This window comes from Protopterus annectens, chromosome 5.part1, assembly GCF_019279795.1.
Source record: "Protopterus annectens isolate FY-2018-M chromosome 5.part1, PAN1.0, whole genome shotgun sequence".
In the NCBI taxonomy this organism is placed as follows: Eukaryota; Metazoa; Chordata; order Ceratodontiformes; family Protopteridae; genus Protopterus; species Protopterus annectens.
The window spans coordinates 623892224-623918397 of NC_056736.1; the positions used below are offsets into that span (position 1 = coordinate 623892224).

Here is a 26174-nt window from a genome sequence, read left to right on the forward strand (position 1 = left end):
ATTCTCGTAGGCCGGGAAGGTTTCTTCCTGGGAATCTGAATGGCCTGACTCATCAGAAGCTTCATCTGAGGAAAGGATATCTGCCTGCTCAACCCTAGGCCTTTTGTCTGAAGGCGACTGAGAACCTCTGTCTGGGTGAGCCTGAGAGCCCCTGATTAAAGAAATTAGATCTGCGGCTAAAGTCATGATCTGTTTATCCGAAGGTGGACCCTGTGAAAAAGATTTAGGAGGGTGAGACTTAGCCTGGCTGGCAGCCTTAGCACTTGTGTAGGCCTTGATGGACATAGGCACAGGAGGCCTAGCTGCCCCACGTGCTGGAGTAACTTTGTCCACCGGTATGGTGTCGGGCAAATCTTGGGCTTCGGTTTCAGGAGGAAAATCAACAACTGGCACCGGGGAAGCCTCCGGGACCTAAGTGTGCAGTAAAGTGGTGTTGTCGGCCTGGAGCGGTTGAATTACCGCCTCCGAAGAGACCAATGCACTCGCGGTAGGCTTTAGCGTGATGTCGTTGGAAGTCATGGGCCACGAATGTCAGTCCCGGTCCTTCCGTTTTTTGGAAATATGTGCTGTCGGTAGTTCCGACAGCATGATATAGGAGTAATTTTCCCCAAAAAAGTCTACAGCAAATTCTGCCCGGCGCCTAAGTGTGCGCTTATTGAAGCAAGCACAGGCAGCACAGGCCGAGACGTCGTGGTCTGGGCCGAGGCAGGGAAGGCAATAAGAATGGAAGTCCTTATGAGGTATTTGTTTACCACAAGACAAGCAATTATTAACTTTTGCAGTTTTATCTGACATCGGCTGAGGCAAGAAAAGGTTCCCCAATGGGGTACTTAGCTTTTTGATGACTTCGGTATCTGAAAGCACAGGAGCTGGCCGACCGGCACTTGCGAACTGCTTCTGCTTCGGGCACCGTGCGGCAAGAAAGACTGAAGAAGATGGCGTCTGCTGATGCTTTTATACCCCAGCCGCTCTGACGTCGGGGAGGAGGTGACATCAGCCGACGCCGGACCCAGACTTTGGAATCCAGCCGACCGAAGGGCTGCCTGAGGCAGGACAACCCATATGTCAGGACTGCAGTTGCATTCTTGAAGGACATCAGGAGAAGAAGGAAACATCTGAAGAAGAAATATGGACATGGGAAAGGAAAACAGATTTAATATGGTGTAGTACACTTATGCAAAGGAGAAAGCAAAATGAATCAATACAAAAAGAGCAGCAGCAACGATATTTGAAGAGAAATACACACAAAAGTATCCAGACATGGTCAATTTTATATAAAAATAAGAAAACAAAGAGGAACACTAGAAAAGAGGATTAATAATGGAAAAGTTAAAGAAACAGAAACTGAGGTTATGGATTACCTGTGAAGTGAAGGATTTATTGTAGATACTTTAAGTCAGATAACATCACAGCAGGATAGAGCAATGGGCATCCAAATTAAGGAAAAATTAGTGGAGTGGGAAGCATCTGATCAGTTGCCATATGAAGATACTTTGGAGCCTTCCATGGGAAACCAGTGCACAAGATCAGCTGAAGTTGCACAGCAAGGGAAACTCTAACAACTCTGACACAGTCATTGTTGCGGAGTGATAGGACACTAAGCTCCCATATGAAAGAGCAACAGATGACAGGATGAAACTGAAGGGAATGTCCATAGGTTGGTACTAGGCTATCAGCCCTAATGCCTATACAAGCCTAGCCATAACAATTCCCTGGCTATTTCTTCCCACACTATTTACTTCCCTGGACCCCTGTCTAGCAGGGCAACTGACGTGATCCCCGGGGTGAATTTCCTTTCTCCCATCCAATCGTCAAGGTTCCTTTTGAAGAGGGCCAAAGAGGCACTCTGCTTGACATGTATGGGCAGTCTATTCCAGAGTCTGGGGAGTCTCTGGGTCAGGAACCTATCCCTCCAGCATGTTTTGTTTATTGTGATGACAAGGTTTAGATCCCTGGAGTGTGTGGCTCTGAGGGATTGGGATTTCATTAACTGTAGCATGTCCAACAGCTCTGGGTTTGACATGGCCTTGTATGTTAAGCAGAGATGGTCTCTGAGTAGACGATATGCAACCGAGTATAGCTAGAGTTTTTTAAGGCGGTTAGCGTAGGGCATGTGCTTTAGGTCTGTGATTCTTTTAGTGAGGTATTTCTGCGGCCTTTCCAGTTGTTGCAGATGTCTTGAGAGGTACATACCAAACGGGGTGTTGTATTCTATAATGGGTCTAATGAGTGACCTCCTTTTTTCTGGATGAAAAGCCCTTAGTGATGAGGTTTGCCACATAGAAGGATTTCCTGACTGTTGTGGCGATGTGGTTACTGAAGGTGAGACCACTGTCCACCTTTGTCCCCAAGTCTCATCACACTTTCGGTGTTTAGTGTACTGCCACCTATATGGTAATTCATGGGTACATGTTTTTTTCTCAAAGGAGATTACTATACATTTCTTGGCATTGAGCTTGAGCCCATGGCTCTGGCACCAAGCATTTGTTTCTGTAAGGCCCTTTTGTAGAGTATCCACATCATTTGGGGATTCAATAATGGCTCCCAGTTTGCAGTCATCTGCAAACTTTGTTAGCCAGAGTCCCTTAGTGTTGGCCTGTACTTCAGAGAAATAGATGCCAAACAAAAGCGGTCCCAGGACTGAACCCTGAGGTACTCCAATTGTCACTTGTCTGGAGCTGGATTTGGAGTCTGCTACTTTTACAGTGTGGGTTCTATCAGTAAGCCAGTTAGCAACCCATTGGGTGACGTAGGGATTAATGCCCAGATTAGTAAGTTTATCTCTGATTCCAGAGTGGGGGATGGTGTCAAAGGCCTTGGCAAGGTATAGATAGGCTGTGTGGACAACCTTACCCTTGTCCATGGCTCTGGAGACTGATTTGAAGAAGTCAATCAGGTTCAGGAGACAAGATCGGCCCTTCATGAACCCAAACTGGGTGGGGTCCAGTGTTTGAAGGTTGCCAATGTCTTTGTTTATAAGTTCCATGATAATACGCTCCATGGCCTTGCAGATAAGGCTCGTCAGACTGATGGGACGGTAGTTTCCGGGATCCAAGGTGGATCCCCCCTTATGGAGTGGGATAACTTTAGCTGTGTGCCACTCAGTGGGCATGAAACCTGAGGTGAGGCTATGATTAAACATGACACTTAGGTGAGGTGCCAGTTCATATTATAGTTCATGTAGTACAGAGCCCGGGATGTCATCTGGTCCCATGGATGCTGTATTATTAGCTTTGGAGAGTGCGTTTTTTACCTGTGTGGCCATTACTACCAGAATATGGCAGTCTTTCGGTATTGAGTTGGGCCATTTAGGGGGTGAGAGGGAGGTGAAGTTGGCACTGAATCGATCTGCCAGGATATTGGCAATATCCTTGGGATCACTATATTTAATGCCATTCTGTTTTAGCTCAGAGCAAATCTGAACATGACCATTTAGATTCTTGACATAGTTATAGAATACCTTGTGGTTGTCTTTGGAATCTTTAGCAATTTTATTTTCATAACTAGCTTTGGAGGATTTTATGAGGGATCTCAGTTTCTTACTGAGGCTGGTAAGGGAGTTTTTTGCATCCTGGGATTTTCCTCTTTTCTGCAACAGTTTCTTCTTTTTGTTGTAAAGTTTGTTTATGGCAGGGGACCACCAGATTGGCTTCCCTTTTTTGGATGACAGCATCTTGGTTCTATTTGGGATGGCACGATTCATGCATGAGTGGATGTGCTCGTACAGTGCCTTAGTGTAGGATTCAGCTGTTGAACTTTCAGTTCCCGTCTACATGGGTGTCATGAAGTTTGTCACTTCTGACTTGAGAAGCATGAAGTTGTCTTTGAACAAGTTTTTTATGGAGGTTTCCTTACTGGGGGGGTGGGGGTGGGATGTGGATGTTAAGGGTGATTAGTTTATGGTCAGACCTGACTAACGAGGGGGTGACCATAGGTGTGGAGCATCGATTTCCCATATTGGTAATGACCAGGTCTAGCATTGGAGCCCCTGGTGGGACTATGAATTAGTTTATCTAGGGCATTGGAATTTATGAATTCCAAGAACCGTTGGGCAAAGGTGTTGGTACACGAGTAGTTTTCCCAGTTAATGGCAGGGTAGTTAAAAATCACCCAGTATTAGGGTGCTTGGTTCTATCTTAATATTTTCCAGTATGTTTAGAAAGGTGTAGTGAGAATCTTGGGGTATGGTGGGGGGATCTGTAGTAAGCTACAATTTGGATTGTTGTTGGTTGCAACTGGAGAATTTCAGATGCATTGTGTTGGGCAACTAGCCTGGTGGTGTGAATATCCTTGGTGAATATTGACACTCCTCCACCTTTAGTATTTCGGTCCTGGTCTGGTGGCCGAAAAGTGTGGTAAGAGTTGTAGTCTGGTATTGCAGGGGGTGCTCTCTGGAGCCTTGAACCAGGTCTCAGTTACTGCACAGATATCGATGTTCATTTTTAGGAGTGCCTCAAGAGAGTGCATTTTGAGGTTTAGACTTCTAGCATTGAGTAGCATTACCTTCAGATTTTGCATGCTTGTACCCATTACGGTGGTGGTTTTGTCTTTTGAACTTTGCCTTAAAAAGGCACTATAGGGGTGGCAAGAGCCTCAGCCAGTAACCTGAATCCCAGGGGCAAGAGGTGCAAACCATCTCTGGCAAAGCATCGTGGTCTGTCGATCATGTCGCCCCAGGCAACCAGATACTGGATCCCCTTTGAATGACACCAGAAGCTTAGCCAATTGTTGAAGTCAATCATTTTGTCCTTATATTGTGGTATCATTCTGGGCGAAGGCAGGATGCTACTCAGGGCTAGGGTCATACCTGCCTGGGCCACATGATCCGAGAGCTCTTCCATGTCTCTTTTCATGTAGTCCAGGGAGGTACGTCTCAAGTCATTCACTCCAACATGGAGTACAGGAATATGCTCCGGAACTTTCTATAGAATGCCCACAGGAAATGGAGAACAAAGAATGTGCCCTCAGTTTAGAAGAAAATGATCTACGACAAGACTTGCTTGATTTAATACAGATGGACATAGATATTAAGATCAATAAAAAAATAGACTACAGAAGGTCAATAAAACCCCAAAAGTTAGAAGTTTGAAAAAACAAATGAATACAATAATTAGGACTGTCCATAGAGAGTCATGCAATATAACAGAAGTAAATAAGATATATTACTCTGCAGCTAAGTTAATAACAGAAAGTCTTACCACAAGAACACAGGGTAGTAAGGGAAAAGAGGGGGAGAAATCAAATGCCATCATAGAAGTATCGAACAGAGAAAACTATAAAGCAACTAAGACAAGAAGTGTCACTGTTAAGAGTATAGAAGAGGGAACAGATAAAAAAAAAGTACTCAGAAAGATAGTCGTGATAAAAGCAACACAGAGTATTATCACAGACCAGGATCTATTATGCACTATCGGAAATAATAAACTAAAAATAGCACAGGAAGAAAAACTTAGAAGACATGTAGATAAATATAAAGGAAAAGTACAAAATAAACAATTTATTGATAACCCCAAAAAGTTTTATAGAGAATTGGGAAATAAGGCAAAAGGAATTGAAACATCACCAAAAAGGAAGAAATAGATACATTTTGGAGAAATATCAAGGAAGATCTTGTGGAACATAACAAAGATGCTAAATGAATAGAAGAAGTAAAAGAAAGAATAAGAAGTTCAAATGTAAAGGATATGAAATGTGATGAAGTAACGGCCAGAGAGACCGAAACAAAGTTAAGCAAAGCTCCTGAATGGAAAATCCCACACCCAGATGCAGTACCTAATTCTTGGCTACAAGTATTAACATATTTCCATGAAGATTTAGCCAAGAGTAAAAACTACTTATACGCACACCCTGAACAGACACCAGCCTGGTTAACAACAGGAAAAACAATGCTCTTACTGAAGAATGAACCTGCAAGCTACCCTAAAAACTATAGGCCAATAACTTGCCTTCCAACGACATATAAACTATACACTGGAATTGATGCCAACAGAGTTTATAGTTATTTAGAAGAAAACTCAATCATGGCAATAGAACAAAAGGTTAATAAAAGAAAGTCATATGGAACAAAGGATCATTTGTTGTTACATAAAGTCATAGTGGAGAACTGTAAAAAGGGGAATAATCTAAGTATGGCATAGACAGACTACTAAAAAAGCATTTGACAGCATCCCACATTCATGGGTATAAAAGTGCTTAAAAATGTATAAGATACTCCATACACTGAAATATTACATTACAGCGACTATGAAACAGTGGCAAACCAGTTTGCAGTTAAGCCATGATAAAGGAAAATGTATTATTCCAGGGATAAAAATTCAAAGGGGGGTATTCCAGGGTGACTCTCTTGTCTTGCCCTTAATCCATTAGGCTGTCTGCTTAAAAGATTAGGTCATGGCTCCAATTTGGCTCAAAGAAAACAAAGTGTAAAGACTTATCAACAAAGTGTAAAGACTTAGCTTCTTTTTATAGATTATTTAAAACTGTATAGTTCATCAGATGAGGAAATGAAAGCACAACTAAGTAGTCAAAACTTTTTCAGATGATATAAGAATGTGATTTGGTCTTGATAAATGTACAAAAAGCAACCTTTAAAGCAGGAAAGCTGCAGCAACAAGAAAACATCAGTTTGGGACAAGAATGTGATATAAAAGAACTTGAGCGTGAGTGTGTATAAATACTTGAGAATTGATGAAGGATGAACAATAAAACATGAGCAAATGTGAATACAACTTGGTAAGGAATATTTTAGAAGACGTAAGTTAATACTGAAAACAGCACTGACATCTAGGAACAAAGTCCAAGCTACAAAACAATTTGCTCTTCCTGAACTAACTTACAGTTTTGGAGTGACTGATTGGCCCCAAAAGGTGTTGGGCAGGAAAACAAGGAAACTTCATGCTTATCAAACGATTTACAAAAATCACTGCATATCAAGATGATATATTCCCCATTCTGGAGGAGGTATGGGTCTCCTTGAAATGAATTACATGTATGGATCTGCAATCATGGGACTGCATCATACATATCTGCTGACCTCACAAGACCCAAATGTAGTGAAAGTTTTGAAACATGAGGAGAATAAGTCTAAGATGGCTTCCCTGCTTAGTTTAAGCAGAAGCATATGTGTCAAGTGGGAATGGAAATCAAATCAGAAGCAGATAAAATTCAGGCAGCAACTAAATGTGCCAAAAAAACAAAAGAAAGACTATAAGGGGAAGGATCAGATGAGAAGGCAAGAAATGCGGAAAATGCATACTGTAAATATAGTTGCAAGTAAAGAAAACATTTGGAACAATCTCGTGTTGATCAGGATCGAATGCAGGAATGGTTAAGGAGATGTGAATTTAAACCAAAAGACGAAAGGTTAATATTGGCAGCCCAAGACAGTAGATAGACTATGTACACGTTGGTTTACCCAGTCCATTGAACATGTGGGAGAAAGAGACAAATGCAGGTTTTGTAAAACAGAATTGGAAACAGTCACGTATCTTGTAGCTGTTTGTGATATACTAATGGCAGAAGGATTGTATACTGAAAGGCATAATAATGTGGCAAGACTGTTGCATTGGAGATTGTGCAGACATTATGGTACTGAAGTGGGTGTAAAACACTGGAAACCTGAACCACAAAGCAATATAGAAAATGTTGAAGCTTGTATCACATGGGATCACCCACTACCAACAGTTCAAAAAATAGATGTGAGAAAATCAAATATAGTAGTCCATGAAAAGAATACAAAAGTAGCACTGATCATTGAAATTGCTACACCCAGTGACTACAGTGTCTTGTGTACATAGGGAAACAAAGTCATAAAATACCATGATTTGCAGGCAGAAATGAGGGCAATGTGAAAGAAGGATACCCAAATAGTTCCAATGGTAGTAGAAGCAACGGATCTTATAAAAAATAATTTACAATCATACTTAGATATGTTACCAATACATGTAACTCCATACGAACTGCAGGAGAAGTCATTACTGGGCACATTGCAGGTGCTGCAAAGAACACTTCTGGGTAACAAAGAATGAATCAAGACAAATTTCATGAACTTTAATCATTCTTTGACTTAGGAATGGGGTTCATTCCCATCATGATATTAGAAACTCAAAAGACTTAGAGAAATTAAAAGACAGAAAACCTAAACACTAGAAACATGAGCCACAAAGCATTATGGAAAATTGTTTATATCGCATAGGATCGCCCATTACCAACAGTACAAAAAATAGATGTAAGAAAAACAAGATATGGTACCCATTAAAAGAAAAGTAGCACTGATCTTTGAAACTGCTACAACCAGTGACTACAGTTTCTTATGTACATAGATACACACAGTCATAAAATGCCAGGATTTGCAGGCAGAAATGAGGGCAATGTGGAAAAGGGATACCCAGACAGTTCCAATAGTAGCAGGAACAAAGGGTCTTACAAAAAAGAATTTACAATCGTACTTAGACACGTTACGGATATGCAGAAGGAGTCAGTTCTGGGCACATAGCGAGTGATGTGAAGAGCACTTCTGGCTAACATCAAAGAAAGGAACAATACTAATTTCATGAACTTTAATCATACTTTGACATAGCAATGGGGTCCATTCCCGTCATAGTATTAGAAACCCAAAAGTCTCAGAGAAATAAAAAAACAGAAAACAAACCACATTAACATTTTCATATGCATAAATTATACGTTACATACATTTTTTTAATATTTGCTATTTACTGCAACATTACATAAACTGCCCAATTCCTTCCTTCCCTTAAACCTCAGTCCTCCTGCTGCTGAACATTGTACTGTGTGTATTGTTCCCACAAATTCCATTTATTTCTATGTAATTTGTTCCTTCTCTTTTCTAACAATCCAAACTTTAGTTCTTTTATCACCTTTACAATATTCAGTACTTCAATTAGACCTGGTTTACATTCTGATGTCCGTTTTCTAGTAATTGCTTTTTTGGCAGCCAACAGCATTAAACTTAGTAGGGCCTTACTATGTATAGACAATGCAGAGTCTGTGCCCCAGCTCAAAAGAATAATTTCCTTAGATAACCATTAGATGCTCCAACATTTCTGACAAGAGTACCCTATAGGGAATTTTTTAAATCTGTCAACTGCTACACTCCTAAAAAACATGTGCCCAGTTACGCCTTTGTTTTCTATTGCACCTTTATTATTTACTACACACCTGAAAAAAAATTCTCTGAAGTCTGCTTGGGGTATAAAAAATACGTATGCAAACACCTCTAATCAAAAATCATTAACCTTCTGACCTTTGTAGCATACTTGGCAGCCATACAGATGGCCTTTCATTGCCTTTCCCGTCTCTTTTCCACACTTCTCTACCCTCCTGTGATTGACTCATGCAATTATCATACAGTATTTTACACGCCCTACTAATTATCCCTTTTTTATTGGCAGTTTCTGTTCTAGACTTGACAAACAACGTTGCCAGAGCTGGGTCTTTCACTTAGAACTCTCCTATCCCTTTCTCTTTTTCCTATATCAGTCCCTGTCTGGGAAGGTATTCTCTAACCTGCAGTCCAAACTTCTGCTTGGCCTCATTCCACTCTTAATACCTTTCTCTCTCTAGTTATTTGAACCTGATACCTTGGTTCCTTTATCTGTTTTCTTGAATAAATTCCAGCCCCCCCTTATCTATTTTCTATACCCTTAATTGCAATCACCCCAATTGGCAAAATCTCCTTTCTCCATTCCAGGTTTGCTTAGTTCTTACAATAACTTCCTCAACTTTATGACTAGAATATTCCATGTAGTGGATATTCCCCATAAGGCTCTGCTTCCAAAAATGCTACTCTCTCTTTGTTTCATAAACTGTTGCCTGATTTATCATTATCCTTTCCTACTTTGATTTATAAACGTTTGTTTTCAATGTGTATATGCACCTGAACTGAATAGCTCTAAAGTTACCCATCCAAATCAGGTAATCCTAAGCCACCTTGTTCTATGGGGATAATGACCTAATCCCACTTAACATTTGCTCTCTACCTGTCAAGTCAGGTTAAATTTAAGCCCAATAAACTACCATAAGGTGGACTGTACACCAACACTGCATGCACAAAGGGAAATAAATGAACAATGGTGAGATAAGATCACTGTGCTAAGAAACCATAGTCATAGGAAAGAACTGGAGAGCAGAAAGGGGAGGCATGGATAAGGCATGCGAGGTGTGCTCAGGATGTTACAGGAAGGCCCAGGATGAGGAAAATGTAGGTTAAGTGCACTGAAATGAAAGTAACAGGCTAAGGAGTAAAAGGGGTATAAACATTTCATAGCAGAAGCCATGAATGGCAAAGTAATGAGGAAGAAGTATTATCACTTCAAGGCCTTTACCTCAGGCCCAAAGATGAGGCATACCATATGACAGGCATCCCCTTAAGCGTAACAACTCTCTGAAAGCTATACTCTACATCCCACTTTTTATAAACTGACTGTAGGCTATACTGCTATCAATAAGTATGACACAGACGTCTTGTACAGATAATTGAAAAGTACAGTTGTGTACACTTTACATAAATGTAGATGTTCGAGTGTATTCACTGCTGCAGTCCTTACACAATGGGTTATCTGGCTCCCGGTAGCCCACAGTCGGCCAAAATACCAAAGTCCTTGGCATATGATGTCGGCTGCCCTCGGTTTAGGCCTGACGTCAGGTATAAAGGAAGGCAGCAGACGCCATTTCCTCAGTTTTTCTTGCCTTAACTGTCAGGAGCCCCCAAAAAAAGATTAGACCAGGAAAAGAAAAATCCAGTCTGTGCCCTAGGAAAAAGGGGAGATGGAAGGGGGGAACCAGGACTGCAACAGTGAATATGCTCGAACATCTACATTTATGGTAAGTGTACACAACTGTACTATGTTCATCGTGTTTCACTGCTGCAGTCCTTACAAAATGGGTCGATTCCCAAAGCCCAGGAAAAAAACAAAAGGGAGGAGGAACACTCACTGTTTAAGGGTTGGTAAGGATGTCCTGCAACACTGCAGTGACAAAACCAGCCCTGGACTTAGAAAACAAGGGTAAATTGTAATGTTTAGTGAAAGTGTGGACAGAAGTCCATGTAGCTGCTTCCAGTATGTCCCTAGTAGGTACACCTCTTAAAAAAAGCTGCTGAGGTAGCGGCTGCCTTAGTAGAATGGGTCCTAATACTCTGAGGAGGAACCTTGTCATGCTGTAAGTAACAAAAGTGAATACAATGAGCAATCCATTTAGGAATGGTCTGTTTAGAAATAGCTTTGCCCTGAGCTCCAGGAGCAAATCTGACCAACGACTGATCTGACTTTCGATAAGATTTAGTCCTGTCCAGGTAAAATCTAAGCTGTCTATGCACATCCAGGGAATGCAGTAACCTTTCTCCTTTATTCTGAGGATTAGGAAAAAAGGTAGGCAGGTGGATATACTAGTTAAGAGTCAGGCTAGAAACCACCTTAGGCAATAAAGGAGGGATTAGTTCGAAGAGAATCCTGATCCACATGGAAGATGATAAAAGGCTCTACTGCCATTAAGGCCTGCAGCTCAGAAACTCTTCTAGCTGAAGTAATAGCCAAGAGAAAGACAGTTTTCCAGGAGAGAAACTTCAGGTCTGCTGAGGCAGCTGGTTCAAAAGGAGGTAGAGTAAGTTTCTCAAGTACAAAATTCAGATCCCAAGCAGGGGTAGGTGCCCTTCTGGGAGGCTTTAAATTGCTAGTTCCCCTGAGGAACTGTTTCATCAAGGGATGAGAGAAAATGGGATGCTCAAAGGAACAATGAGCAGAACAATGAGCAGAAATAGCTGAAGCGTGGATTTTGATAGAAGAAAAGTTAAGTCCACCATTAAGCAAGCCTGCCAGATGGTCAAGATTAAGAGGAAGAGTAGGTTGAGAAGGGTCTTCCCCTCTAGTCTGCATCCAAATGGAGAATCTTTTCCACTTATCTGCGTAAGATTTCCTACTGCTAGGCCTCCTGGCCTCACGAAGGACCTCAACCACCTTTTAGGAAAGGTTTAATTTATGAGCCAAGCTGTCAAATGCAGAGTCTGAAGATGAGGATGCAGAATTTTTCCCCCCTCCTGAACCAACAGATCTGGTATCAGGGGAAGATGCCAAGGCTGAGACTGGGAGAGACTGAGAAGTAATGGATACCAATGTTGTCTGGGCCAGTCTGGAGCTATGATGATGGCCCTTGGTTTTTCTCTCTGGGAAGAAGAGGCAGAGGAGGGAATGCATAGATCGAGAGCTGTATCCAGGGGAAGGACAGCGCATCTACTTTCCAAGCTTTGTTGTGATGATCCCTGGTGCAAAAGGTTGGAAGAAAGTGGTTGGTTGGAGATGAGAAGAGATCCACCTGGGGAGTGTCCCAACACTGAATGATGTGATAGAAGATGGTCTTGTTTAGTTGCCACTCGTGAGGATCCAGGACCTGCCTGCTCAACCGGTCTGCCAAGGTGTTGAGCCTTCCTGGAAGAAACTGAGCTGTCAGATGAATGCTCATGGAAGCTGCTATGGACCATAGTGTCATGCTTTTTCTGCACAGAGGGTAAGAGTGAGTCCCTCCCTGCCTGTTGATGTACCACATGATTGTGGTGTTGTCTGTCCTGACCAGAAGAGTACCAGGAAAGAAAAGATGTTTGAAAGCCATCAAGGCCTGCTGGACTGCCATCAATTCCTTCAGATTTATGTGCAAATGAACCTGTTGAGAGTTCCAAGTCCCCTGAATGCATCTGCCCTCTAGATGTGCTCCCCAAGCGTAGTCCAAGGCATCTGTGGTGAGAGTCTGGCTGGCAGGAGGTGGACAGAAAGGCAGGCCTTTGTTCTGTGAACAGGCCATCATCAACCAAAGAAACTCCGACTGCAGACAGGGAATCAGAGGAAGTATCAAGTCTAAATCCTGAGTGTGTTGACACCAAAGGTTCTTGAGGTACCATTGTATTTTCCTCATATGCAGTTTGGCATATGGAATCATCAGAATACATGAAGCCATGAATCCCAGGGCTTGCAGGAATTGGCTTGCAGAGAGCTGAGTCATGCTTGCCAAATTCTTGAAGTAAGTCAAAGATCCATTTGTTTCTCTTGAGGGAGGAATACCATCTGGGAGGCTGTGTTCAGACTCGCTCCCAGGAATACAATATCCCTGGTGGGTACCAATTTTGACTTCTTTTCGTTGATGGTGTAGCCCAAAGAGGTGAGAAGGTTCTTTACAAAGTCCAAATCCTTTAGAAGTTGCTCTGGAGAGTCTGCTTGAATGAGACAATCGTCCAAGTAAGGATAAATTTGAATGTTTCTTTGCCTGCAAAAAGCAATGACTGGAGCCAGGCATTTGGTAAAAACTCTGGGAGGAGTAGATAAGCCAAAGGGCAGTGCAGAGAACTGGAAGTGCCTGTTCCCTGCCCTGCAGCAAAGGAACTGCCTGCAGCTTTCCCTTACTGGGATGTGCAGATAAGCTTCTTTGGGATCCAAAGTCACCAGCCAGGAATCCTTGGCCAGCATTGGCAGCAACTGCTGAAGAGTGAGCATTCTGAACTTAGGAATCACCAGAAAAGTGTTTCGAATGGACAAATCCAGAATAGGGTGCCAGGTGCCACCTTTTTTGGGAACCAGGAAAAGTCTTGAGGAGAAACCCTGGCCTATCTGTAGTGCAGGAACTGGCTCTATTGCTTCCAGGTTCAGCAAAGAAGAAACTTGTTTTTCTGCTTCTGCCCTTGAATGAGGGGGGATATCTGGGTATCCTTGGTGGACAGGGAAGGTGTGAAAGGAGAACTTGTAGCCTTGGGATATTATTTTGAGTACCCATTTGTTGTCTGTGATAGTGAACCACACATCTGCAAAAATGGCTAACCTTCCCCTCAAAGGAAACCCTGGGCCAGCAGAGGCAGGCAGGGGAAGGCCGGAGTCATTGGGAATGCTTGCTTTGGGAAGTGAGACTATTTTTATTGCTCCCATGTTGTTGGAAAGGGCTAACAGATTTTAGCAATTAATATATATATATAATCATTTTAAACATATGTATGTGAATTTGGGTTTGACATTACTATAAGTAAGTAGATACTATATGTTTATATGTGAATTTTAGTAGGGTTTTTGAATGTATTCAACATATTTATGACATGGTTTCTTTAATGTTATGTATAAAACATTTTGGAATTAATGAGGTTCAGTTATGATGTCAATTAACTGAAAGTATTTAAATGGTTCATTTTTACTAGGAAGTTGTATTCTGATGAAGTCTCTACAGGGGAAGAAAGCGCTCAATACTAATAAATTACTGGACTTTTATTTTTACTTCTTGAGTGCATTTTCTACAAGGATGGTATTTCAGTTATTTTAGTGACATTTGCTTTGGAAAGTTTGCTTAGAACTCCACGATTTTGAAGAGGAAGCCTGGCAGTGCTTAGCCTATTGAGGGGTGGAAGTCAGTCCCCTATAAGACCTGTAACCCCTAGGCCTAGTGTGACTCTGTTTACTAGGATCAGGAAAAGTCCAATTCTTAGAAGGGTAATGTCTACTAAAACGAGGAGGCTGAACTTGCAGAAAGTCCTTAACAGTTTGCATAGATTTGGCCTTATCCTCCAACTTTTTCAACACCTCTTCTGCTTTGTTACCAAAAAGATTGTCCTTGTGCAAAGGCACATCCAGTAATTTAGATTTGACAGGTTCAGAAAGGGGCTGTTCCCTCAACCAAGCATGTCTTCTAATAATAGAACCAGTGGCTGCTGCCCTGCAAGAAGCCTCCAAAGTGTCGAAACTACAATGTAGAGAATGTTTAGTGACAAGAGTGGCAGAATTCAATAAGTCTTGCATGTCCTTACTCTCCATCAGGGAAGGAAAGTACAGTTTTGTACCTACCATAAATGTAGATGTTCGAGTGCTAATACAGCTGCAGTCATAACAGATGAGACAGGGGTATAAAAGAACCAGCCGACGCCATTTTCTTCAGTTTTTCTTGCCCCAGATGTCAGGTGCCCCCAGAAGGAAGGCAATACATAAAATTATGTAATAATGCAATGCAATATAATCAAAAAACAGTAGTTGCAAGCAAATACACCATAAAAGAATACCCCAAAAAGGTTGTATGAGGAGGTGTTAGCCGTTAGGCCTGTCCCAAGAGGGGAAGGAGGGAGGTAAACCTGGACTGCAGCTGTATTAGCACTCGAACATCTACATTTATGGTAGGTACAAAACTGTACTATGTTCATCGTGCATACAGCTGCAGTCATAACGGATGGGTAGAATCCCAAAGCTATAAAAGGGGTGGTAGGCACTAGGTGGAACTAGGAGGAGCCAAGATGCCCTGCAAGACTGCAGTGGCAAAGCCTGCTCTAGATTTGGAATATAATGGTAGGTGATAGTGCTTGGAGACGGTATGTACGGAAGTCCAAGTGGCTGCTTCCAAAATATCTTTGGTAGGAACCCCCCTGAGGAAAGCTGCAGAGTTAGCTGTGGCCCTTGTGTAGTGAGATCTGATGCCTGCAGGTACAGATTTACCATGAAAAGAGTAACAAAAGCGTATGCAGTGGGCTATCCACTTTGAGATTGTCTGTTTGGAAATAGGCTTCCCTTGAGCTCCTGCAGCATAGGACACAGAGTTGCTCAGATTTTCTGAAAGGCTTTGTTCTGTCCAAATAATAACGCAGCTGTCTGTGAATGTCCAAGGAATGTAGTAGTCTTTCCCCTTTGTTTTGAGGATTAGGGTAGAAGGTAGGTAAGTGGATCGCCTGATTCAAGGCTATCCTGGATACTACCTTTGGCATAAAGGATGGATTGGTTCGTAAGGTAACTCTGTCCTGATGGAAAATGATGAAAGGCTGCACAGCCATGAGGACTTGTAGTTCCGAAACCCTGCGAGCTGAAGTGATTGCCAGGAGGAAGGCTGTTTTTCAAGACAAGTATTGCAGTTCTGTTGAAACAGCTGGCTCAAAAGGAGGCAACCTCAGTTTTCTAGTATGAAATTGAGGTCCCAAGCAGGTACTGGTTGTTTCCTTGGGGGTTTTATATTCTTAGCCCCTCTGAGGAACTGTCTTAAGAGGGGGTGAGAGAATAAAGGAGGATCAGTGTTGTATTCTGCAGAAATGGCTGAGGCATGGATTTTGATGGAAGAGAATGAAAGTCCATTGCTTAGCATCTCAGCCAGGTACTGTAATATTTGGGATAAATTCAGTATTCCAGGATTCTGACCTTTTTTCTCATTCCAGGCACAAAACCGTTTCCATTTTGCAGAGTAGGCTTTTCTTGTAGAAGGTCTTCTGGCCTCCAAAATGACATCCTGCACCTCCTTGGAGAGTAGAGCCTGTTGTGAATTTAAGGAATCTTCCATGCGGCTAGATTGAGTGTTTTCCGCTGACTGTGAATAGTTTTGAAGTTGTACTGAGTCAGTAGGAGAGGCATTAGAGGCAGGATCCATGGTGGGGAATGCGTCAGGCTTTTCAGGAGTGGGTACCAGTGTTGTCTTGGCCAGTCTGGAGCAATGAGAATCATCTTTGGTCTGTCTGCTCTGGTTTTTAATAGAACTTTGGGCAGCAGAGGAGAGGTGGAAAGGCATAAACTGTCATTGTTGCCCAACTGAAGGAGAGTGCGTCCACTTTCCAGGCCTGTGGATGAAAGGTCCTTGAGCAGAATTTTGCCAATTGGTGATTTCTGTGGGAGGCAAAGAGATCTATGTCTGGCCTTCCCCATGCTTGAGTTATCTTTGTGAAAACTTGAGGATGCAAATTCCATTCATGTGGATCTGTCATATTTCTGCTTAAGTTGTCTGCCAGTGTGTTTTCCTTGCCTGGCAGGTACTGTGCTTGAAGCTCGATTTGTAATTCCAGAGCCATGTTCCAAAGAGACATGGCTTGCCTGCATAGGGGGTATGAATGGGTATCTCCCTGTTTGTTTATGTACCACATTACTGTGGTGTTGTCCGTCCTTATCAATAGCTGGCCAGGATGTAGTAGGTCTTTGAAAGCTAAAATAGCATTTATTACTGCTAGCATTTCCTTCTGATTGATGTGTAGGTGCTTTTCTTTTTGGGACCATTTGCCCTGAATGCACCGATCTGTCATGTGCGCCCCCCAGGCGTAGTCCGAGGCATCTGTTGTGATGATTTGATTTGCTTGAGGCTTGCAGAATGGGAGACCTGTGTTTCTTTGGCATGCTTGAGCCCACCACAGAAATTCCTTTTGAAGACATGGAATTAGTGGTATTACTGTTTCCAAACTGTGGCTGTGTTGAGACCATAGGTTTTTTAGGTACCACTGAAGTTTCCTCATATGCAGCTTTGCATATGGGATTAGTAGGATGCAAGATGCCATGAATCCCAGAGCCTGCAGGATTTTCCTTGCAGTCAGCCTGGTGAAAGTTGCCAGTTTTCTGAAGTATTGAGTTAGTTGCCCTTGTTTCTCTGGCGTGAGGTAGGCCATCTGGGTGTTTGTATCCAAGCTGGCACCCAGGAAAATTATTGTTTGAGAGGGTATTAGCCTTGATTTCTTTTTGTTGACTGTGTATCCCAGAGAATTCAACAACATTATTACAAACGCCAGATGTTTCATAAGTATGTGCTTGCTGTCCGCTTGGATCAGGCAGTCATCCAGATATGGGTATATTTGTATCCCTTGAAGTCTGCAGTAGGCGATTACTGATGCCAGGCATTTCGTGAACACTCTGGGCGCAGTAGATAAGCCAAAGGGCAATGCAGAGAATTGATAATGGGTTGAACCTGCAAGAAATCTGAGGTATCTTCTGCAATCTTGTCTGATTGGGACATGCAGGTATGCCTCCTTGAGGTCCAATGTTACCAGCCAAGACTCCTTGCCCAGCATGGGAAGAAGCTGCTGTAATGTGAGCATCTTGAATTTTGGCATGAGTAAAATGTGTTTAGGATGGATAGGTCCAAAATAGGTCTCCAATCTTTTCCCTTCCTTGGTACCAGGAATAGTCTGGAATAAAAACCTTGACCCTGTTCTTGTACAGGTACCTCTTGAATAGCTTTCATGTCCATGAGATCTGAAATTTGTTTTTGTGCCTCTGCCCTTTGATTGTGTGGCAGGTTTGGCATGCCTCTCATTTTTGGAAGGGTGTGAAAGTGAAATCTGTAGCCTCTGTCTATAATGTCCAGAATCCATTGGTCTTTTGTGACAATATGCCAATTTTTCAAAAATAATGCCAGTTTTCCACCTAAAGGTGCTGCCATTTGAGCCTTGCTTGGCATGCAAAGGGGAAAGTCATTGGTTCTGCTTTCTGAATGGCTGTGAACTATCCTCACCACCTCTTTGTGTGGGTGTTTGCCATTGTCTGCCTCTAAATGATCCTTGAGATTGCCCTCTGCCCCTCGGGCACCTGTATCTACCTCTTTGGGGTCTGTCCGTGGCTGGAAAGGACCAATTTTTGGAAGGCCAATTTCTACTGAAACGTGGAGGTTGTACCTGTAGGAAATCTTTTACTGTTTGCATTGATTTTGCCTTCTCCTCCATTTTCTTTAATACCGCCTCAGCTTTAACACCAAACAATACATCTTTTTGCAGAGGGGCATCTAGTAATTTAGCTTTGACATGATCTGGTAAGGTTTGCTCTTTGAGCCAGGCATGTCTACGTATGACTGATCCTGTAACAGCAGCTCTACATGAGGCCTCTAAAGCATCAAAACCACATTGCAAGGTATGTTTACCCACTTGTTCTGCACTATGTATCAAATCCTGCAACTCCAAGTCTGGTTGTTCAGGTTGTGACATTTTGTTTCTCAACTGTGATAACAGAAATTGCTGGTACTTTAACATATGGAACTGACAGTTTAATGCCCTCATGGTTAAGGTGGCCGAGGTGTAAACCTTTTTCCCCCACCTCTCTAAAGCTCTGGAATCTCTCTCTGAAGGTAATGGATTTTTAGCAGTGGAGGCCTTAATTCCCTTGGGACCCTGTGATATAGTTTCTGGGTCAGCCACATGGCTTTTGTATAGGAATTGGTGTGAGTCAGTAACCCGGTAATACCTGTCAGGCTTGACTGGAGCTGGAGGTAAAGAATCTGGGTTAAGGCAGGCCTCCGAATACACGTCAACTAGGATGTCTAAGACAGGAGGTATAGCCAGAGGCCTGTGCTGAGAGAGCAAGAGGAAATCCCTAAGCCTTTTCTTGGAGTCTGAGTACTCTTGGCCTTCCCAGTGGAAGTGTTCCCTCAGGGTATGTAAGGTTTCCCCAAAAGAGTAATCCTCAGGGGGGGGGAGACAGAGGGAATGGACTTCTCTGCATCAGAATCTTCAAAAGGGGAGTAAGAATGTTCCTGGTCTTCAGAATGTTCTGAAATAATGGAGGCATGGTCCGAGGAGGGGGATTCTTCCTCCAATTTGGGTCTTTTGTCCGGGGTTGAGAACCCTAATAAGAGTAATCAAATCCTCAGCCATTTTGAGCATCTGCTTTTTAGGCATGGCGCCTTGAGAAGGGCCCTGTGGAGCTTGTTTTTTAGTATGCATGGCTGATTTAGACTTAGTGAAAGCCTTGATGGAAAAAGAAGAGGAAGGCCTGTAGACACCTTGAGAGGTGGCAGGTCTATCTAAACTCTGAGTTTCACCGCCAATAGTGGCTTCGGTATCTGTAGTCGGGGTGTGGGCCAAAGAGCCTGCGACCCCGGGCACAGAAGACACCGCCAATGAAGTGTCATCGGTAGTCAGGGGCTGCGTAGGAGCCTCACTGAGAACTGGACCACCTGTAGTCGGCTTTGGCGTGGTGTCAGTAGAAGTCGCGGACCTCGTATGTCGGTCCTTATCTTTGCGTCTTTTACTTAAAACTGGAGTCGGAGTATCCGACGACATAATGTAATAAAATTTTTTGCCAAAATAGTGTTGGGCGAACTCCGCCCGACGCTTAATAGTGCGTCTGTTGAATGTAGCACAAAAATGACAGGCCGAGACGTCGTGATCTGGGCCTAGGCAAGGAATGCAGAGGGAATGAAAATCCTTATGCGGTATTTGCTTCCCACAAGAAATGCAATTATTAACTTTGTCTGACATCGGCCTGAGGCAAGAAAAGTTTCCCCAATGGGGTACTTAGCTTTCAAGAAGACTTCAGTTGAAGAATATTCGTAATCTCAGGAGCTGGCCGACCGGCACTTGCGAACTGCTTCTGCTTCGGGCACCGCGCGGCAAGAAAGACTGAAGAAAATGGCGTCGGCTGTATCTTTTATACCCCTGTCGCACTGACATCAGGGAGGAAGCGACAACAACCGACGCCGGACCTAGACTTTGGAATTCGGCCGACCGAGGACCCGCCTGACGGCAGGAAAACCCATCTGTTATGACTGCAGCTGTATGCACGATGAACATCACCAGAATTCAATAAATCATGCATGTCCTTACTCTCCATCAGGGAAGGAACACCAGCAATTTTAGCCTTAAAAGCCTCCAAAGTATGCTGCTGATACTTAAGTATATGAAAAAGACAATTAACAGACCTAATAGCCAGGGTGGAAGAAGTATGAACCTTTTTACCACACCTATCCAAGGCCTTAGATTCCCTATCAGAAGGAAAAGGATTTTTAGCAACCGTGGCTTTAACACCCTTAGGGTCCTGAGAAATAATCTCTGGATCAGCAGTAGGATTCTTGAAAAGGAACTGATTAGAATCAGGAACTCTATAATACCTGTCAGGCTTTCTGGGAGCAGGAGGAACAGCATTAGGAGTCAAAGAATTCTCCATGAAAACATCATCAACAACTTTCAAAACTGGAGGGATAACCAAAGGCTTATGTTGTGGCAAATCCAAGAATTCCCTAATCCGTTTCTTAGACTGAGGGTAGTCCTGACTTTCCAATTTGAAATGCTCCCTAAGAGAATTCAGAGTATCCCCAAAATGAAAATCTTCTGGACGGGAGGCAGAAGGGATGGAGTCTTCTGCATCAGAATCCTCAAAACCAGAAAAAAGTTAAGAGTTTCCCTCTTCATCAGCAGAGTTGCTGGAAACCTCAGAGTCTGAGGCAGACAAATATTTTGGGGAGAAGTCCCTAATCCTCTTAGGAGGAGGTGGCTGAGAGCCCTTGATAAGGGTCAAGAGATCACTAGCCATTTTAACTGCCTGAGACATTTGAGGGGATGCCGGTGCCTGCTTTGGAGTAGATTTTCGGCTGAACGGCCTGCTAGAAAGCCGGAGGGGCTCACTAGGCCTAGCCACTGCAGAAGTCTGAATCAAGGTCGTCGGTCTGGATCTGGCCTCTGGGCAGTGAAAAGAGGCCACAGAAGCCAGCGCCTGCTTAGCGGCTCCAGATCCATCAGAGGCGGCGACTGGCAGAGGGTCAGAAGACGAAGTGGAAGCCTGCGGTATGGAGTACTCAGAAAAGGCCTCCGCAGATTCCTGCTGCTGAACATCCACAGACTGCAGGGGCAAGGAAAGTGCCTCACTGACTACGTCGGCTAATTTGACCCGAAGCCTGTCGCGGTCCTTATCCTTGCGCTTTTTAGGAACATCTGAAGTCAGGAGACCAGAAGACGTCATACCGACGAACTTAAGCCAAACTCCGAAATACTTGAACAAGATCCTAGCTCCATGGCGTATAGTACGCGGGTTGAAAGTAGCACAAAACACAATTAGGGACGTCGTGCTCAAGGCCCAAACAAGTAATACAATAGGAGTGAAAATCACGGTGCGGAATCTGTTTTCCACACGCAAGACAGTTATTAACTTTCTCTGACATTCGTTAAAGCAAGAAAAGAGGGTCACCAACGAGGTACTTATCGGAGGATGTCTTCAACTAAGCAGTCGGAATACAAAAAGAAAATACTCGGCTGACCGGCACTCGTGGAAAATGCTTCTGCTTCGGCTCCATGGCAAGAAAGATTGAGGAAATGGCGTTGGCTGCCTTCCTTTGTACCTGACGTCAGGCCTAAACCGAGGGCAGCCAACGTCATATACCAAGGACTTTGGTATTCTGGCCAACTGTTGGCCACTGGGAGCAGGATAACCCATTTTGTAAGGACTGCAACAGTGAAACACGAACATCATACTATTATTAACTATTCACTGGCATGTCATGGACAATTACATACAATTCGATCAAATTCAAGACTTTTCACACAATATGAGGTATACTATTCAGCCTTTTTATGTTTTAACATGATTTTGAACATTATGCATATATGTGCAGTCACTAACTCCCTGTGGCTTTTTTATTAGCTTTTTTAAAGTGGAAACGTGTACAGTTTCTTTCTGCAAATTAGCTCTAACTACATCGGTTTTCATCCTCACTGGAATCTCAATCTCAGACTTATCTCCAACTTTAAAACGAGTTAACTGCTATGAAAAATTCTTCTTCTAACACCAGAGTCTCTGTAACTACTGGCAAACTCTGGACATATGACTCTCTAGCAGGGTAATGTACTCATCAGACTCCAAGTTAGCAGACTTAAAATCTTAAAATGAACCAAAGAGATGCATAGTCTGTAAGGAGTAATACTGAAGGGGCCAGAGTGGGCACTGATCCTGCCATAAACTGACTTTACTAATCTGACTTACCCTGGGAGATGATTCAATTTTGGTATTATCTATAAACAAAAATAAGTTATTACTGTGCATGTTAAAGGAATAATCATAGTGAAAAATGAGCTCTCCTCCGTAATACTACAGTGGAGGGTCTTAAAAGCCTTAATCAAGCCTCCCCTGATTAAAGTGTGGCAAGCGTCTGCAGCCAAAGCATAAATCGGTTCCTGTAGACCAGAATGAATTATTTACCCTCTCTTGGGCTCATTAACATAATCAGCTTAAAGCCAATACTGAAACAAAGGGTTTTGAAATACTATCTCAAGACTCCTGACAATAACTATTTTGTTTTTTTAACCTGATGGTTTCTCTTGTTCAATAAAACCTGATTAAGTCTTCCTAGCAAAAGTACTTACTGTTTTCCTGGTTTGTGCAATAAATCATGTAGTTTTTTTTTTTTTTTTATATATATAAAGTTTCATCTTATTTTGGTATTTTTTATTTTTTTAGTTGTGGATCACTATTTAACACTCTATTAACCTTATTTTTTTAAGCACAATTACTCATATCTGCTTGAGAGTCTATAGCTCTAATTACAACTTAATGAAGTATAACAATAAGTGAGAAGGTCACTGAAAAACCAATCAGTAAAAACAAAATAAAAACTCCAGCAAAGCTAGAACTTCCATTGAGTGACCTTCCAAACCTCTTGTATCACAGGCACATGGGATCTATGCAAATGACACTTATGAACATCAGGTGCTTCAGCTAATTGGCGATTCTGAATGCCCATGACTTGTTTCAGCAGAGTGTTTGACTAAGGATAAGAAACACAGGGCTGTTATACCTAGCTGATGTCCATCACTAGGGTCACTGCAAAAATATCCCAAACAAAACAAAAAACTTTTGTCATTTTAATGGACAATTTCAGGCCAATAAAGCCAAACTCCATTAGCTGTGGATATTAGTCAAACACTCTGCTTGTGCTGTGCTGATGAGGTCATAACAAGGTCGAGATACGCATATCCACAGCTAGTGGGGTTTGGTTTATTGGCCTGAAATTGTCCATTAAAACAACAAAACAAGTCATGGGCATTCAGAATCGCCAATTAGCTGAAACACCTGATGTTCATAAAGGTCATTTGCATATACCCCATGTACATCTGATACAAGAGGTTTGGAAGGTCACTCAGGGGAAGTTCTAGCTTTACTGGAGTTTTCATTTTGTTTTAACTTTAATGAAGTATAGATTTTCTTGCCAAATGGCTCAAGATCCCTAGTTCCATTCACTTTGGGGTAGGGGATTAGTCTTGGTAACAAGTGAGACACCCCTGCTGTGTCCATGGACAGCAAAGCAGGGACAGCCACTGTGTTTTTGTATAAATACTTATATTCAGCCTGGCTCCACAGCACAGAGGGATAAATCAATGACTACAACTCGAGTTCATTTAGTAACTTTGGTGCAGAACAGGCCAAGCAGAGGAGGATGACAGTAAATAGCAGATGCCAGCTTGCCCATTCTGGAAGGAGAGTGGCAGTCCAGCTCACTGCCCTGCAGAAATTTATCAGGAAAAGGCATTTTGCGGGCAGCAGTAGCTGCGATGTGCTCTTAGCCCTTGCCAAGCCACATACAAGGTAGCCTTCATGGCGCCAAGTGTGGGAATATGGACAGCCATAGAAGAAGGCAGTGCAAACCCTTCCATCTGCAGGTTTGTATTCAGCCACCACGAAGAGTGGTTATACGACCATATAATATAAAAATCCATTGGACGCCTGGATGACATCTGCTGCCACCAGGGAAAGATAAGTCAGGATTGACTGTTGTGGAAATAATGGTTAGCAGGCATGGGCAAAAAAAAAAAAAAACATTTAAATTCTGCAAAATCAGTCTTGCTTTCTATGAAGCAGTTACTTGAGAGTCTGGTAGAAAGAGGTACTCTCAATTTAATTCTCAAAGACTTGTATTCTATTAAAGGAGGAATAGCTGTTAGCCTTCTGATGCCTCATTTAAAACGTTCTCCTATAAGGCTGAAAGTTTCTCCTGAGGTCATGTCCTCCAGAGAAAGCATGAAGAAACAGTGTCCTCCTCGTTTTTTTTCATATCCTAAAATGAGTTCAACCAGTCCATGTAAACCCGGCCTGTCACCACCATTAAGGTCCTAGTCAGATGTCTCAGGTTAGGAAGTGCCTCTTTTTGTCTTTGATGGCAGGGCAAAGTCTCAGGTACAGGAGGAAGGCTGATCTTTGTTAAACTCCCAGTCCTTAGCAAACCTGGAATAAAATTAGGCAGGAACTGGGAAGTTACAGTTGTGGCAGCTGTCTATTAATTCGATGTGTGTTTTGGTGCAGGTGACAAAGGAGGATACTGTGACGGGCTGTTGAAAGCTAAGATGGGAAGAGCTGTCTCATTAATCTTCTCAGTAAAATAATCAGAACATCAAATGGAGGTAAATAATGTTACAGAGGTTTGCACCTGATGCCCCTGAAGACATCTGGGGACTGCTGTTTGACTGCAGAGCAGTCATTTTATTCTCAGAGGCCTAGCTCGTGCAAGACACTAGAATCCTAATGTATGCACCTGAAGGGGCTAAGACAGGTAAGGGTACAGAAATTGGACAAGACAGATCCTAGGACAGACTAAGCTATGCCTCCCTAGAACCAAAACCCTTAAGCCAATGTGATAATGGCAGGGTCAATGAAGACCACATGCTCCCTGACCAACGATTCTTTAATGATCAGCATACTGGTTTCTCCACCTTTCTGTGATATTAGCTTTCTTCTGGGAATCTCATGGAATCAAGTCCACTACTGGGGAATTCTCCAACTGGTAGAAAGGCGAGCATCCTGTGGCCCACAAATAAGACTTTTTGCACTCCAGAAAGGCAGAGAAATTTCAGGCATGGCACACAAATGTTCTTGTTAAGTATGTTATGGTGCTCACATGAGGAAACTTGATGGTTTCCTCAAAGGCAGAAAAGACATTGATGATACTAATATTTTAGGGAGACTTTTCTCTCACAGTGATGCTTGTTGATGTCCTTTTCTGGGAATAAAATGGGTCTTAGAAAAAAAAACAATAGCTAAAAATGTAGTATAACTGCTACCAAACACAAAAAGCAGAAGTAATAATCAACAAACTTACACTAGTAATTAAAAAAAAGATTTTTTTCACACTGAGCGTTTACAACTTTGTGGAAGTCTACAAATGGATCTATGGACAAATGCTTTTGACAGATAGATACGTAAAGATGGTGCAGGACTGCTTTGGATTTTCCACCAGATGTGATAATGATGCTCTCAGTGTAGGGAGGACAGACAAGCTCTGCTCTAGGGTTGTACAACAGCTGTAGAAATCAGGCTGAGTGTCTCTCAGTCACCAATTTAAAAGTATAAGGAAGTATATTGTAATAGTCATCCCTTTGACTAACATTACTAGACACAAGTCCCTTAATGTGCATGAACTGAGCCAACAGCTGGAGGCACTCCACAAGTACTGTTCCTAGTTTACTTAACAGCTCCCCGAATCTACTTGTGTGGATATGATGATCTCACAAAGTCCTTCATCATTTGGCAGTTGAGCTAGCCATTCTAGACTGCTGTATTAAAAACTCATTGTGAAGCTTTAATGTTCTGAACAGTAATGACACATGCAGGTGGGACAAAATGATGTCTCATCTGAACAGCTAGTTTTGTTTCCCTTAGTTAATTTATGTTTCTATTAATTTATATTATTATTATTGTCAGTGCATTACAAAG

At 42.6% G+C, this 26174-nt stretch overlaps 1 protein-coding gene across 2 annotated transcripts in view; it reads right to left on the reverse strand.

Annotated features, from left to right (window-relative positions):
- Positions 1-26174, reverse strand: part of B3GLCT (beta 3-glucosyltransferase) — a 1903418-nt gene that overhangs the window by 1052839 nt on the left and 824405 nt on the right. The window lies entirely within an intron of this gene.